We start from the raw sequence: 16964 nt of genomic DNA, 5'->3' as shown, positions 1-16964 counted from the left end.
AAGAAATTCAAACAAAGTTGTTTTGTGAGTAAATTGTTGAAAAATAACATAATTGTGAAGCAACTTGTATTTGTATATACTGTTGCAGTAAATGTTGCTGATGAAATTCATTACCCACAGCTGACATGTGAAAGGTAGCCGGTAAGTTTGTAAGATCATGGTCTAGCTAAAACTATTGTGTATTATCAGCCTTAAGATCATTTGGCTATAAATTACAGGTTTTTATATCCAGTCTAGATCTTCCTCCCATTTTAATTTGAAACTGTTTTCCCTTGTTCTGTCACAACAGACCCTGATGAAGACTGTCCCCTTATTTCTTATCGCCCCACTTCAGATCCTGAAAGGCCACTCTCAGGTTTCCCCCCCTCTTCTCCAGACTGAACAGCCCCAGCACTGTCAGCCTGTCCTCAGAGGGGAGGTGTTCTGTCCTTTGCATTATTTTTGTGGCCCTCCTCTGAATGCACTCCAACAGGTTGGTGTCTCTCCTGTACTGATGACTCCTAGTATGCAGTACTCCAGGAGAGGTCTCACCAGTACAGAGGAGAGGGAGTAGCAGGGGAAGGGAGATTACCTCCCTTGTCCTGCTGATCACACTTCTTTTGATACAGCCCAGGATACAGTTGGCTTTCTGTGCTGTGAGAGCACGTTGCTGGCTTATGTTCAGCTTCCTATCTACCAGTACCCCCATGTCTTTTTCAGTAGGGCTGTGCTCTATCCTTTTGTCCCCTAGTTTGTATTGACAGTGAGGATTGTTGTGACCCAGGTACAAGACTTTGCACTTGGATTTGTTAAACTTCGTAAATTTCACCTGGGCCCACTGCTCAAGCCTGTTTAGGTCTCTCTGGACAGCATCCCATCCCTCGTGCATGTTGATTTTGCTATATGGTTTGGTGTTGTCTGCAAACTTGCTGAGGGTGCACTTGATCCCACTGACAATGTCACTGGTAAAGATACTAAAGAATGTTTGTTCCAGTACTGACCCCTGAGGGATACCACTTGTCACCGATCTACATCTGGACATGGAGCTGTTGATCACCACCATTCTCTGGTTGCAATCTCACAACCTGTTCCTCATCTATCAAATAGCCCCCTCCCCCCCCCCAAAAAAAAAAAGTTCTGTATCTTTCTAATCTGGAGATGTGAATGTTGGGCAGGACAATGTCAAAAGCCTCAGTGAAGTCCAAACAGATGTTAACAGTGTCTCTTACCTTTGATACAATTACACCATTGTAGGAGGTCACTTTGTTGGTCAGGAATGACCTGCCCTTGAGGAAACCGTGCTTGTCTTATATGTCTCTTTTAACTATCCAGTTTTCTTGACTTCAGTACAATTCCTTGCTTTCAACTGCCTTAAGCTAAAGGTTGCTATGCTTATATGTGAGTTTTTCATTTCATCCAACTAGTGTCTTACCTAACCTGACTGCCACTCAGATGAAATTTTAATATGAATTTTGGAAGATGGCTGCTTTCTGGTAATCTGTGATTAAAATAGCAGGGAAGCCTACAGTGGAGTTTTTCCGTGATCAGTTTATCAGAATGAATGAAACAAATTTCAGTTTAAGAGGTGCTAGAGCAGTTGAAATCTGGTGAGTCTGACTGACCCCCTTATGACTTTGAGAAAATCAGAAATCAATTTTGCTTTTGCAGTGATGTTTTTTAGCAGGAAAAAATATGCCGTACTCTGTGATTGTTGGTAACTTTAGAATGTTCATGATCTGCTTCTAAGATGTCATATCGCTCTATAAAATAAACAACTCTGTTTGCTTTACCTTTGCATAATGTGAGCATAAGTCAGCTAGGCAGTGGTTTCTCTGGAAAATCACTGTTGACCTGAGCAGTAGAGAACCATGAGTTTGAAAGATCCATTTCATGTTCTTCATCTGATTTTACTGTTTATGGCTTCCCCCCCCCATATTTCTCCACATAAGTTTGTGGTACAGGTTTTTTAAATTAATAGTAGACAAACAACTAGAGATTTATATATTGCCTGCAAGTATTAAGTAGGCAAAATCATATGGTAATTTTAGCCTCTGACTATTAAGAAGGGGGGAGGAATAAGAGAAAATTGTGTAGAATATTTATCTCTCCTTCTGGAAAGAAAGAAAAAAGCCGCTGTGGTTTAATTCTGATATTTTCTGTGTTGAATTTATGCCAGACAAAAGTCAGTGGAGTTACTTCACCATGTACAGTAGTGTAAGGTTAGGAATGAGTCTTGTATGTTAAAACACTGTGTAAGTAAATACACACTTCTGGGTGCACTGTATCTCTTTGTCTATGCATATTCAAGTGAATATATTTCACAGCTGCTGTCTGCATCATTCACTTCCAAAACCAGCATGCATTCATTTTCATAACTTTTTCTTCTATTACAATATTAATGGGACTATCAATGGGAAAGGACAAGAGAAGCATTTTTAATGTTTATCTGACAGTTGCAAATTTCACTTGAGGTTGTTTACTGGGATCTGATTGTTGGCAAAGAGGAGTAGGGAAGGCAGCAAGATGAATGGGATCACAGGAAGAAGAGATGTATTTATAGGCCCTCTTAGCACCATCTAAGAGTAATAAAAAGTCTTGTCTTACTCCTCCTTAACCAAGTCTTAAGTTTTAAACAGTAAAAAATGAGAGATTATTTTAATTAACTTCTGTATAATCCTGGCAGCCTGTTTAAAGGGAAACATTTTGTATTTAGATATATGGAAGTTAGGTGAAGGTCTTTGTGTATATGTTCATCAGTTCCTTAATGGGAAAAGATGGTTGGAAGTAAGTGAGTAGTTGTGCACTAGCAGATGAACCTGTAATCTGATGTTAACTGCTTTCGACCTTCAGTGCTAGGACTACAGTAAGAGGAAGTTACTTGTTATGGGAAGAGCTGAAGCTTTTCCCAGTTTTGCTTTGTGGATTTAAAGCCACTAAGTTTTACAGATCTGGATGTTGTGCCTCCAATTTTTTTTATCACTGTGAACATTTTTCTTCCAACTAAGAAAAAATACAAAAGAAAACAACAACCACACGTCTTGGAGTTCTGATTCTCTGTCTTTTTAGATTGTGCTTTAAAAGGTTTAGGTCTCATTTTTTCAACCAGAAATGCAGAAGGACTAACTTTTCTTTTTGGTGTTTCAATGAGAGTTTTTACCTAACTGCACAGCATTACCGCCAGTCTTTAAGAACAGAATGAAATATAGATGAACTGTAGACTACATAAAAATGATAGCCTTAGAGTACTGCATTCAGTTTCACCTGGTCTATCACAGGTGTCTGCAGAAATAGAAGTGTTTCAAAACCAGGTAGTTAGCTAAGATATTTGAGAAACAGGCTGTTTCAACTGAGGAAAAATAGTTGGAGTAAGTATGAGGAGTAGGTTCAATTTTCCATGCAAAATGAAATCCAAAATAATTGCTGTGTAGATTTGAATTGTTAGATTCTTGGAGATTTTAAATTCCCCTCTCCCTGTTTTTCTTAATAGGCTGGAGACTTTTGGTGAATTTAAGCATCTGTGATGAATCTTGCCAGGCCCAGCAGAGAAGCCTTGATGAGGACACAGGCCACTCCTACAAAGCACCATGGCAGCTCTTTTCAGATGAAAAATATTAATTTTCCACAGGAAGCAGGTATGTCCCACAGTATTTTAATTATGTAAAAAGTGACTGATCTGGGGGAAGAATGGGAAGAACTTCCAGTTTTCAGTATGTAAAAAAAAAATATTTGTCATGAGACATGAATTCTTACTGTGTTTTGAAATACCAAAGTAAAAAGACACTAAATCTGGAAAATGTCTGTTGTAAAACCTTTGGAAAGGAAATCAAGCAGCAAACTGGTGTTCTTAGTTGTAATGGGTGGTTTCTAACGCTTGCTACCTAGAGAGGGGCAGAGATATCAGTAGAGACTGCAGCCTGGTAATTCTACTCACTGTTTATCAATTGCCAGCATTCATTTCTATTCAGTGTCAAGTTTGGGTTAATTGCAATAAGGTTGCTTTCAATTGTTAGGTTAGGTTAATTACTGTTGGGTATTCCCTGTTGTCACTGGCCTCAGCCCTGTTTACTTCCAGCAAAATACAAATTCACACTGAGACTAAGAAAGTGTGGATCTGTACGTGATTAAAAAGTCAGTGTAGCAGCCTTGTTGCATATGCTTCTATTGTCCAAAGCTTCCCCTGCATTTTTAACCAGAGGAGTATAGGTTGGGAGGATCCCCATCCATGTGTCCCTGCTATGCTACTTTATACAACAGGCAGTGCAGTCTTAGTGTACCTCTTGCCTCCACATGAAACTCTTCTCCCATAGAACCTTCAGATCTAGAATCTCTGCAAAAGATATCCTGTCTTTCATTTAATACTGTCTGGGTAGTATCATCTCACTTACTGACTGATGGAGCCAAAACCTGCAGATTAGCCTTTGGGCTCCAGTTCTTCAAAGTGTGGCAGCCTTAGCAAGCTACCATAGTGAAAGTAGCATCAACTGGGCCTTTATTTCTTGTAAGCAACTCTTCAATCCCAGATCACTGTATCTTTCTAAACTGAATCCTCCTGGATGGATTTGGTGTGTCCTTTTGTCATTAATATGGCCATGCTGCCTGTAAGACAGCCTTGTACACTGGGCTAACCATTAAATTTAAAGCCCAGAACTTATGTGTTTAGAAACACCTGCTAGTGAAGTCAAACGGTCAGTATTTAGAAAAAGCAAGTGTCCCGTGTCAAAGTTGTGAGACATGAAAAGAAGCAACTAAGAAGGAAGATTCACTACAGTCCTTCTGTTTTCAAAAACTCTGAATTAATTTAAATTTGCAATCTGGTGTTCACTGATGAGGTAGGCTGGCTGTATTCAGATGTATTCCTGTTATTTGCATGGTTGGGAAAGGAAGAAATTTTGGAGCGTAGTGAAGTTTTTCCAGAGACCATGTGCTTCTTTTCCCTGTCTGCTTGCAGAAAATGTAAATGTGAATGTGTTTCCTGGTGATTGTCCAGATGATAGCCTCTTCGGCATTCCACCGAACAGCCACCTGTCTGCCTGTAATAAATGATGGCTATAAAGTGAAGTGATTGCAGCTGTGATACAGCCAGAGGCATTTGTTTATATTCTTATAATATGTATCAGATTGAATAGAAATTATCACTTACAATTGACAAATGGAGGGTGGAGATAGTTGGTAGGTATGAGGAAGCTCAGCTAGAGCTGGACCAGCTGCAAACTTTCTTTGGTGAGGGCTGTCTGCAGAATGCAGGTGTTGAGCCAGCCAGTGATTAATGGTGTGGCTGGGTGCTCACTTGTGTTAATGATCCACGTGTCTTTGGATCACAGTGCACAGTCCAAAAAACCTCATGTTGCTTCTCAAAAATGAGTAGAATCTGCAGTTTTGAGGGTGACATGTGTAAGTAAATAAATGGGTGGCCAAATTAGAGGAGTATTCCTGGATATTTCTTCAGGAGAAAAGTATTGCTCTGCAGTGTTATCCCTCACTATTTTAGTAGTGTACAAGGATTGTTGAATCTAATCAGAGCACTCCTGACTGGATGCATTATATGTTACTGTGACAGTACTACTGTTAATTAAGCAGGGGAAATGTCTGTTCCTTAGGCCTCTTTCTGACCAAAAGAGTGGCTTGTATTACTGGTTTCCTGAATTACTGTGAATGGCTTCTTTTTGTGTAGGCACAGAACTTTCTTTTCTACACTGAGAATCTCTGTCCAAGTGAAAAGCTTCAGATCTGGCTGGAAAGATGGTCAAGTATGCTGCAAATTTGCAAACAAGCTAAATGCTTTAGGTTCCCAATAGTATTTACCCCCTTGCTAAGTCTTGAGGGAGAAATTGGAGGTGAAGAAAAATCTTGGACCAAAGATGGAAAAGTGAGACAAGCAATATCATTGCTACTGCTTGACATACATTTAAAAACAGGCTGAACAAATCTCTAGGAGCTGTGTAGCTGGTAGATGTGGTAGGATAAGTGCCTTCTACAAACTGTTGTTTTTAAAAGTCTGCATGTGGAAAGCTGTATCTGCAGGTGTCTGTAGTGACATGCTGTCTGAAGCTAGTTGGTACTGGAGATGTTGAAAGTCTAGTAGGAGTGATTAACAAAGCAAAGTGCAAGCAGCGAGAGTGCTGCAGTTCAGATCAGTTCTTTCTGTTGAGCATGTGTCCCATTTTGGTATGAAACAATAAATTTTGTATCATAATCTAGAGATGTTTTGTAGAAGAAAAAATATGGGATATGAAGCAAGCTGTACCATAGATTTAAATGTCCTCTTACACAATTTTTCCTCTCTGAAAATGTTCCACCAAGAGTCTTTTATAGAATACAGAGCTGATTTGAATGAAAGCTCAGAATGAGCAAGGCCTAACACACAGCTACTGCCAGAAGTGAGAATATACTCTGTTGTAAGCTGCCTTTTTGCTCATCTTTCTATTTTCTGAAGTGCTACCTAGTACCTGGTGAGGCAAACTATCCTTTAATTCTTACAGTCTTGTCCCACATATGTCTCTTCTGTTTGGTAGAAAATGTGTGTCCCAAATATTTGAGAATTCAAACCCCTGCTGATTGATAACTTTAGGGAGTGCTGCCGGTCAACCCTGTGCAAGGACTTTCAACTTGGAACAAAATGCTATTTTAGTTAGCTGCTCAGAGACTGAGTAACTATTAGGTAGAAAGTTAAACACTAGTTGAATAATTGGAAACGCTAAAAAAAATAAAGCATCTGTTTTTATTAATTCCTAATAATTCATTAGCCTCAGGGATGGCTGTTACTTTTGGTTTCCTCATCAGCAGAGGCTATTGGATACAAATGAACACGTTCTTCTTTTGCTGCTAACATCTAAAAGGCAAATGATGCTTTGTCTGGCCTCCATGGGGCAACAAACTATTTTGTCTGCAGATCCACTGGCCTTGGCTTGCTTTCTTGTCTTACATTTCATTCTACATTGTGCATTTGTGCAGTGAGAAGGCTTCTTGCCAGAGGTCTGGCTTAGAATGCGCTACTCTGCTCACTGATGCTTGGTCTCACTAGGACAGACAGTTCCTTACAAAAGTTCATAAATCATAAATGCATGATGTGATCAATACAACCCTTCTGTATTGAAATTTCAACAAACAGCTTGCCTAAGCAAGTAGGAGGTTGAGCTCGGTACATATATGCACTGCAAGTCCTGCTATGTCTATCAGCACATTGCTTTCAGGTATTTTGTCACAGATGCTGGCACTAAATCTCTAGAACAATAATTTAGATGTGTTTCTGTTTGTGGAGTATCATTCAAGAGTAGGAAGTGATTTTTATCCCTCTGTTTAGGATGACATACTTTGATGTCACAGCTGTGGGTTTGTATTCCTGGTTCTGTTACTGAGAACTCAATAGTGGTCTCTGTTACAGTTTTCTATGGGGCAGTAATGCCCCTTACTATTCCAAAGTCTTCAGGCATGTAAACAATGTTTTGTGAGGGGAAAAAACCTGCAAGTCTTAATGATTAATTCTAGATTCTATGATAAAAGAGTAACTGAAATTTAATTTCAAAGAATTAAATTGTCCATGCAAAGCTTACAAAAGCAGAGCTTTGGCGCTTATTTAAAATCTGAAAGTGCTCTCAGTAAGAAAAAACTCTTATTACTATAGCTTTACTATAACGTCTTTATTTATTACATTCACCAGTTCTTGTCCTTGTTTAATCTAAAGTAGCACAGGATCAGGTTTTAAGGAGGAATGTAAGGCAACCTGCTTTTTTCTGTTGATGTCTGATACTGGGAAGAGAAGGAGGTACTTATAACTTTGCTTAGTGCCTAAATGCCACTTTATCATGGTATCACTGCTGTTGCGTTTTTCTGACTGGTATTTACATAGTTTCTGCAGTTTCAGTATAGCCAGCCATGCTTGCTTGCTTTAAAGTTAACTAAGTAGCACCTTCTGTGCTCTTACTTTGTTCTCTAGTAACTGAAATTGAAAGTATCTAATGTCATGTTCATTTGAGCTAAAGGAACATTTAATATGAAGTAGAAATAGATCAGCAGGCAGTGACAGCATATCTCAACAGTATAAGGTGCTAAATTCATTAAACACTGTGAGCTCAAATTAGTAAAATTTCAGGAGATACAAAAGACCATAAGCTATCTTGATTAGGTGGCTGAACCATGGATATTTTTGTAGCTGCAAGGGCTTTCCTTTCCACAGAACTGTAGGAGTTAAAGGCACCTCAAGAGATCATCAAATCCAACGCCCCTGCCAAAGCAAGTTCTCTACAATAGGTTGCATGAGTAGGCAATCCAGATGTGGAATTTCATATGCCCATAGATGACATCTCCACAACCACTCTGGGCAACCGATTGCAGTGCTCCTTCACCCCTACTGTAAACACATTCTTTCATATGTTTGTACAGAAGTTCCCAGAAGTGCTACCTCTGCTCTGGATAACTGTATAGGTATGAGAGGTGTAGAATCTCTTGATGTGTCCTATGACAGAACAACTCAACATACTGATAGTGCATAATCATGCTCTGGAGCTGACTTGTAGCAGTGATAATAACTTTCCCTGTAGTTTTCCACTAAAGAACCACCATAAGCTTTATATGGGTCAGTGAATTAAGTGCCCCATATGACATCAGTTTCTCTTGTTATACTTGTTCTAAGGGGATGAAGAAAACTAAGCAGGATGATGGGAAATGAAGGCAACTAGTTGAAGCTACATGCAGACCAGCCAGCTTTGTCCACTAAGCAAAAGTGAAATTTGCTAAGAGATAAATAGCTTTTGGATCCTGACTTGCAACCACCTGCTCACACCACTAGGCAGTGCTTGTTTTTCTCTTTGCCTCTTTCCACTTTAGTTCTTCCTTTTGCCATCTGAACCAATTCCAAGAGGAGACAGCTAAGAACACAGTAACTTGGGGTAGGAATCTTTCCCCTCCACTCTCACTCCTCACTCCCATTCCTGTCCATACAAGATTGATAATGAAACCAATACCTTTCACCGGCGTAATTTTCATATTTAATGAGCGTGACTCAAAAACTATTACATTAATTAGTCAAATCCCACAAATCGTTAATGGTGCACGCTGTAATTAATATTGTATTCAATTAAAAGCTGACCTGTTTCAGGTGCCTTCCCCTGGTTTGGGGGGCTTTTTGAAGACAGCGTATGTTCCAGTGCCTGAGGCCAAGACTTTTATTTTGTTCCAGTGATGGGCAAGGAGATATTCTTTTCTGTTTTGCTTTTGTTTTGTTTTTTTTTCCCTCCATGAACATATGCTGGTTTCTCCCCCCACCTCCATCTCCAAACGTGCTGCTATCACTATACAGACAACCTGCTTGCTGTGATTTATGGGTTAGCACAGTGCAGGGCTCACAGACTGGAAAATTTCCAGTTTACACAAGAATTCCCTGAAAAATGAGCTTGGTTAATTTATTTCTTTCATTAACGAGTTCAAACTGTGAGATAATCTGAAACCCACCACCCTCCCCTTCACAAACCCCGAGAAGCTCAAAAGGCCCCTGTTCAGCTTCCAGAGGGCCACAATTCACTTTTTCACTAGTTGTGGGCAAGAAGTGTGTGATTGAAACTAATTTCTGAAATTTCTTTATACAATTTGTTTCTTTGTTTGTTACTTCTTTGAAGGGCAAGGGTAGAGACCCTAGGTCCTAATGTTAATATTCCAGGCCTGTTTTAGTGGTCTTGCTGCTTTATCTTGCTGAAGCCTGTGGTTTTGCTGCTTGCTAGTCTGCGAGAACAGGGTGCAGACCTTGAGCTAAGTCTCTGTTTAGATGCTCCCTTCTATTCAGCTGTGGTTCATTGGCTGCTTAAGATCCACAGAGCGTATCCAGTACTTTCCTGTTGTGTTTCCTCCTGTTCATTAGAAGGTGACGAGTTGTACATAGGTCTAGTTATGATGCTCCTGTGTGTCGCTGATTTGGACACCACTGGGTACAGTGACCTTGTTGTTGGGAGATATCTCTCATTCAGAGCTATTAACAACCCATTTTTGCATTTCCTTTCCTTCCAGCAGTTATGTCTGTTTTCATGTGCTCCATAGTGTATCCATTCCATGCTGCATGGGTTGGAATATGCTTGCTTGTCCCTTCAGCAGAATCGCAGACCTTGTTGTAACTCCCTCCTGTTTTCCTATGTTCTGCCATGCAGAGAACCAATACTGAATATAGCCCTAAATCTTCTCGTTAATGATGAATAAAGAGAAGTTATTATCACTCCTTTGTCTCACAACAATTGCCTTTAGATGCATGTTAAAAAAATAATTGTAGTGAAATCATCCTGTGTGCTTTTCAACAATATTGTATTTGCTCTTACCAAAGGATTTTCTACCAATTCACTGCTCTCTAAACAACTCTTTGATTCTGTACCCATGTGTTATTTTCCCCTACCAATAGATATTTATCCATACTAAGTTTCTGCAGAGCAGAAGGAAAAAGATGCTCTTCTCACTGAAAATTCTTTTTCAGGACATTTTTTTCTTAAGTTAGGTCATTTTTAAGGAAATAAGAAAAGCCAAATAGCATAGATACCTTGTGAATACCTATTATTCACCTCAAAATCAATAGAATGTTCTGAGAAGGAGTTTTATTTGGTGACATTAAAGACTTCAATGGCAAATCCAGTAACAGTATCCACATATTGATGCCTATTCATTAGTCCAGCTAAAATGTTTATTTAGTACTTAACACATTTATTATGTGTTTAAGTGGATCTCTAAAAAAATCTTTCTAGTGAATGTTTGGGCTCCTGTAGTGATGCTGACAGTGGGATTGCTACTTGCAGTCACCATGTGTGGTGCTCTTTCAAGCATTTTGAGGAATCCCAGAGATCTCCATGCTGTAAGCTAAAAACTAGTTAGTGTGGATGATGCGAGCATGCAGTACTTGTCTGTTGCTTTTTGTTCTATGTCAGGAATTGTTACGTACTGTATTAAGTATCTAGAAGTTGCCAACTGAATAAAGTTATCACTAATGCTTTTAACCTGCATATTTTTCTATTGGAAAGGTAGATATCAAGTTGCTAGAGTGGAGATTGCTGTGGGAATGATGGGGTGATTGGAAGTGCTGACATTAAATCTTGTACTAAGCTTCTGAGCCTCTATCCCTCTGTTTTCACTGAGGATCTGAGACTGTTAGTGAGACCCAGTCAGCAAGAGTCAGTGAGCTGGCTTCTGTTCTGCCCTCCTGGCTGTGCACTGCAGGTCGCTGCTGTGGCTGGCACTGCACAGCAGCGAGCACCCTGTGGCTGGGCGAGTGCTGACAGATGTGATGTCCCACAGGAGCATGGTAAGCATCCTGTGATTGTGAGATAGCAAGGGTCAGGCAAAATTTACTTGCATGTTATTCTTTTTCCCGTATTTGCTCCTAACTATGCAAACTGAGAGTAGACTGTTCAGAAAGACTAGGGAGACATTTATTTTAGGTCTTTTGTAGAAAGCTGCTTGAACTCACTGAGCTGTTTAAAACAGTTTTGGCCATATTCTTGTACAATGTTTTTAATTTTTGACAAGCATATTGCTACATACAAGCATGATTCTCTGAGAAGCTGCAGAAATAAGTGCTGCACATATCTGTGCAAGAAGCAGGAAGAGTATACCTGTTAATTCCTGACTACCTCTTTAACATAACGTAGGCAGTTCTTGGACAGCCAGTTGGATTGCTAGTTGTGCCCTCTATGTTCTTTTAAGAGCAGTTTGGAGTTTGCTGGCAAAACAAGTGAGCACTTCCCACATGTTTACATTATGTAATACTATAATTATCTTAGTCATATGGACTACAATGATTTGTGTTGAACAGGTGAGCAGATTTTTGACTTGAACTGATGACTTGCTCCTTTCCATTACTATGCTGAGCCATGTGGTTAGGGAAAGCCAAGTGGATTTCCTGTTATTTTCAGGAGCTGGAGTTTTCCCTGGAGGAAGTGGTGTTGTTCACCAGGGAAACTCAAGGCAGAGCGAAGTGGAGTGCATACTGAGACTGAGTTTCTTTCTTCTATCCAGAGACTAAAGTTAATGGGGTAGCATGTGGAATCCTCGTGGCGCACAGCTGTACAGTCATTGTGTATCTGGCAGTTGTTTTTTTCCCATCATTAGGAAATTTATTGTGACTAAATGAAGGAAAGTCTGATTTTTTTGGGGGGGGATATACATGAAAATGTACAAACTTCTTAATAGGAAAGCAAGAGGGATTCTCTAACTCTTGGTTACTGTACTTAAGTAGTCTCGATCTAAATGTAATCTCTAAGATAGGTGAACAGAAATCCTTTTGATTGTGTTATGTTGCATATGCAAGACAAGGCAGCTAAACCATGAGAAGAAACCTTGACATGATTATTGCTTAATAAACTTTGGATAAAAGAAGAGAAAGGGTTCTTTACATTTGAACTTCTTATCATTCCAAGGTAGAAGGAAATGAAAATATTAGTTGGAAAATGTTTCTTCTTCCTCTGATTCATAGGACACTCCCACTCCTTTAACATAATGTGCAGATGACAACAAAGTCAAGTAAAAGTGATTGACTATCTCCTGAAAGTATCAGAAATGCACAATTCAGTTCTTCGGCCTGGGAAAACTATACTTGTAGGTCAGAAGTCATTAGGGTAGTACATCTCTGAATATGTTGGTTTTTTTTCTTTCTCTTTATTTATTTTGTCAAAATACTGCCTGTTGAGAATGTGATTTTTGCTGAGAAACTCATTTGGGGGGTAGATAAAAACAATATGCCTATACATTTTATTATTTAGAATCTTTATCAATTAGTAAATCACGAGGGATTGAAGTTGGTACATCCCTAAAAAGGAGAAGAAATGAAGAGCATCACCCTGGGATATGGTACACTGCAGCAATTATCCATTTCACCTGTTAGCAAATACAATGCTGTTCTTAGCAGCTCAATCACAAGTTCCTTCCAGAGGCTCCAGCAGGTACAGCTAAAATACAGACCTAGTCTTCAGACCTCATCCTTTATGGAAAGACAACTGTGTTTTATAAACAATTCTGATTTGAATTCTTCAATTCTAGCCTTTTCTTTAATCAATTTGCTTTGACATTCCTTTTCATATGAACTTTCTAAGTAGATTCTGCATCTTGTTCTTACATCTGTTGAATTCTAGCCAGCATGATACTGCTAATTTGTGCCCTTTTCAGGCAACAAGTACTTCAGAAACCTGTTTTTCCTCACTTCTTGTAGGGTAAGATGGCATTTTTACCTGCCACAATAATATCATGCTAAGCCCATTGTAGCTGATCTTTGTGGAGAAATCTCTTTGTCATAATCAGTTCTGTATGCCTGCCTCTAATGAGTCTATACTGACAGATGCATATATACAGGTATGACTGCTGAAATCTGGTCCTTCACAACTACGAGGAGTCTGTCTGAGATCAGAATGTTCCTGTTACTAATTAACTATTCCAGCAAAGCAATGCTACACTTAAAGAACTTAAGGCAACAGGTTGCTAGTAATATCTTTTCTTAGCTGGCTCTGCCATTTGTTCCACGGCTGCTTATAAAGCATAGTTCATTTTATCTGTGTCTTCTTCATTGTTTCTGCCTTACAGCCTTGCCTGTTGTCTACTAAATCTTCTAGCCTTGAGCCCAGAGGTCTTTCATTCACATTTATTTTTCTTTCCAAAGGCTGAATTAGTATCAGTGGCCAATCTGTAGCTACCCAGAAGCCTCTTGATTTGAGAGATAATAGAGTACTTGCTTTATTTCATGTCTAGTGTATCTTATTTCTAATCTCATGTATGGGGACATTGTCTTGACTTTAAATCAAGTTGCCTGCATTCCAAGTTCTGTCCTGATGGAATATGCTTGAATTCACTCTACCTGTGAACATTCATGTACACAATCACAATATTTACATCTAAAGTTACCTTTTCATTTTTCTTCCAGTTGAAGCTCCTTTCCCCTCATTTTTGTTGCACATCTATCATACCCTGGAGCAGCTACTGCTAATTCATTAGGTACTTCTCAGGGACAGAAGCAGAATTCCTCTTCTGCTTGGTGTGGAAGTCACCTGTTTGGGACTGAACCACAGATGTCAAGAAGGGACTAATTGCTGTGCTCCAGAACACATGTGGTTCTGTCACTTCAAATAAACATTTTCCTTGTTTACAAAGTACGTACATAAAGCTTTTTCTTAAATACAGCAAAGGCAAACAAAAAGTAGTATTTTCTGGTCCTGATAAGATAGGCTAATGTCAAACCCCAAGCCCAGATCAAATCTCTCATTTTCCTCCTGAAGCTCTCTCACTTTGCTTCATGATTACTTTCAGCTTCTGCTGCATACATCTCCACCAATTCATGCTGATATTTTTGTGTTTCATTTCTCAAGGAGACCAAAGGAAGAAACTCAGATTTGAAAGATTTTGTTACCTGTTGTCTTGGAACTAGAGGTGGCAAATGCAACAGCATCTAGGACTAGACTTGTAAACAGATGTTTCATCAGTTTCAAGTGTAATGTGATGGGTTATGATCTTTAACTATCTAAGAACTGTTTAAATACCCTTAATATAACAATTTATGTATTATCCACAAACCAAGAAAGAACCAAACACTTGGCTTTCTGAATGTTATCTTTCAGAAAGCAGAAAACACCTGTTCTTTTCCATTCACAACACCATGGAGTTGCTACTTATGCATAAGGCAGGCAGTTGTGAACTCTGAGTATGTGTCTCTGTGTGTTTATGTGTGTGTGTGTGTCTCCATTCTAAGTACAGGAAGAAAATCCAACAATATTTCACCGAAATGAGAAATGTTATTCTGCAGATTAAAGCCGTGCGGGGCCTGGTTTTGTCTTTATTTATGCCTTTCTATTTCCTTCTCTGCTGACATGGGTGCACATGCCGGGAAGCACTGAAGGACATAATTGGCGTTGTGAAAAATTATTGGGAAGCCAGAACGTTCCCTTGCAGTGATCCCCCCCTTCTCTTTCCCATCTGTCACCATCTAATGTGACAAAGTTTTTATCGGGCATTGAGGCAGAGGAGATTAAAAGTAAATACTGCAATCAGGAAGCAGCTGGGGGGAAAATGTAACACATTTCACACTAAGCTGAACAGCTCATCAACTTAGCCTTGTATATCTACGGCGGATGAGAGGGAGGGAGGGCTGCAGGGGGATGGTGTAGCGCAACATGCTCCTCCGCACTGGGAGGCTGAAGAGGATCATGTGTTTTCTTATACAAATAGGATTCATGCTTTCTGACACTTAGGGAAAAACAACAACAATTAACAAAAAAAAAAAAAGAAAAAGAAAAGAAAAAAAAAAAAGAAAAACCAATCAGGAGCTCAGTAGTTTTCTACTTGCTTTTGTAACAAACTCATGTAAAACACTGTTTCCTCATGCACTGATTAACAGTTTTTAGTATGCCCTTTGTGCTTTCATGTTCATCCTAGGTAGTGCCATGCCTGAGTGTAGCTCTGGCTGCTGTGGGCTCCTGTTGCACCATCTCTGGGAAAGGTGTGTTGGCTAAATGGGAACCATTGTGTGCAGATGGATATGATGATGCTGTAGGCTTGTGAAGCTGAACATTGCAGTCTTTGAATCACACTATGTTAAGCACTGTTATGTTTTGTCTAAACTGATCTGCTTGGAAAGGCCAGGGAACTTGCAAGTTTTATTTTATTAAGGTTATATTGCTTCATTTTATGATTGTATATAAAAGTCAAGGTATTTGAGCGCTACCTGTCACATTGTCTTCTAAGGCTTTTAAAAGTCATTGCTTTCATTTGCAAAATATTGGCTATATCTTCTTCCTTTTTGATAGTAGTGATATGATGTGAGCTCAGAGCTGGTGAACAAAATGTAGGCTGATGCTTGTGGATGGCTGTCAGAATACTCCCTCTTTATCCTTGGGATAGATAAAGTTGGTGTAGGCTTACTTGGCATCTCTGTCCTTCTGAATGTGACTTCTTCTATGGAAGGAATGGATTATCCTAGACTGGGGAGGATCTCAGTCTCCAGCATTTGTTTGATCCTTGACTCTTCATCTGAGTGCCAGTAAAAGTTCAATATATGTTATTTATGCTGGCATTTCAGTGTGAAGTAAAGGCTGTTTTGCCAGGAAACGGACTCTGACCCTGTTGCCTTAACTACATAATTTGATAGGATTTCCTTAATTCAGAATTACTTCATGGCTTTCTTATCACTTGTTCCTCAGTGTTGATGAGGTGTCCCGTGGTTGTTAGCAAGTCATTGAAGAATAAAAAAATTGTAAAATCTTTTCAACTACTTGCTGAATAATAAGATCAGACGATGTCTCGCTGCATGAGATGAACTTGTTTTTCTGGGTGCCTCCAGTCAGCCTGTGCAGTTTGCATCATGTTGCTCATTGGTAGCCTACTCTGGTTGTGTCACTTTGGGGTTGTCCAGTTAGAAAAGCTTAGTCAAGTTGTGTAGTTCATGACTAAGACTGTTCTATCCTCAAACAGTAACTACAGGATGATTCTTCGGCTTCTCTGAAGCTTCCAAACAGCAGATTGTAAGAATTTCTTGCTATTCTCCAAGTGCGCGTGTTTTTTCTTATAAAAAGTTGGCTCTGATCTCATGAGTTTGGTGGATTTCATAATCGATAAAGAATGACAAACAGGACAATTATGGAAGTCCATGGTTTCTAAACATTTGATTGGTAGAGAGAGTGGAACCTTTAACTTCTGGTGTTAACTCAACTAAATAAATCCTGCTATTGGACTGCCAGCAATGCATGTTTTGACTGTACTGAAGTATTGATGTTATTGGCTAAGGAACTTTTTCCATTGTATGGAAAGGAGTGAGATAAGGATTTAAAACGTGTTAAAAAGTCATTAGTACACTTTTCCTGATAGCCCTGCATTGCCAAAATTAGGCAAATTTTTGAGATTTGTTTTTCGATGGCTTATATGAGCTACTTTTTAGTGTTTGACAGCTGAGTTCTGGTAATGCTCTCTGCAAAAAGTAAGTACCTGCCCTCATGGTGCTACTTATTTGCTGTCCTGCTGATAAAGTTACATGCTTTACCCTT

The 16964-nt window shown here is 39.3% G+C and overlaps 1 long non-coding RNA gene across 2 annotated transcripts in view; it reads left to right on the top strand.

Moving 5' to 3' along the window:
* Positions 1-16964, top strand: part of LOC107315106 — a 107840-nt gene that overhangs the window by 30868 nt on the left and 60008 nt on the right. The window contains exon 2 of one of the 2 annotated variants that reach the window (XR_004307291.1): positions 3467-3611. This is a non-coding gene — a long non-coding RNA (uncharacterized LOC107315106). Of the gene's footprint in view, positions 1-747; positions 3612-16964 lie in introns of those variants that run through there. The other variant, XR_004307290.1, reaches the window with a different exon arrangement.

This window comes from Coturnix japonica, chromosome 5 (assembly GCF_001577835.2).
Source record: "Coturnix japonica isolate 7356 chromosome 5, Coturnix japonica 2.1, whole genome shotgun sequence".
In the NCBI taxonomy this organism is placed as follows: domain Eukaryota; kingdom Metazoa; phylum Chordata; class Aves; order Galliformes; family Phasianidae; genus Coturnix; species Coturnix japonica.
Note: the sequence above shows the minus strand (reverse complement) of the source record. Positions and strands in the feature narration are given on the sequence as shown.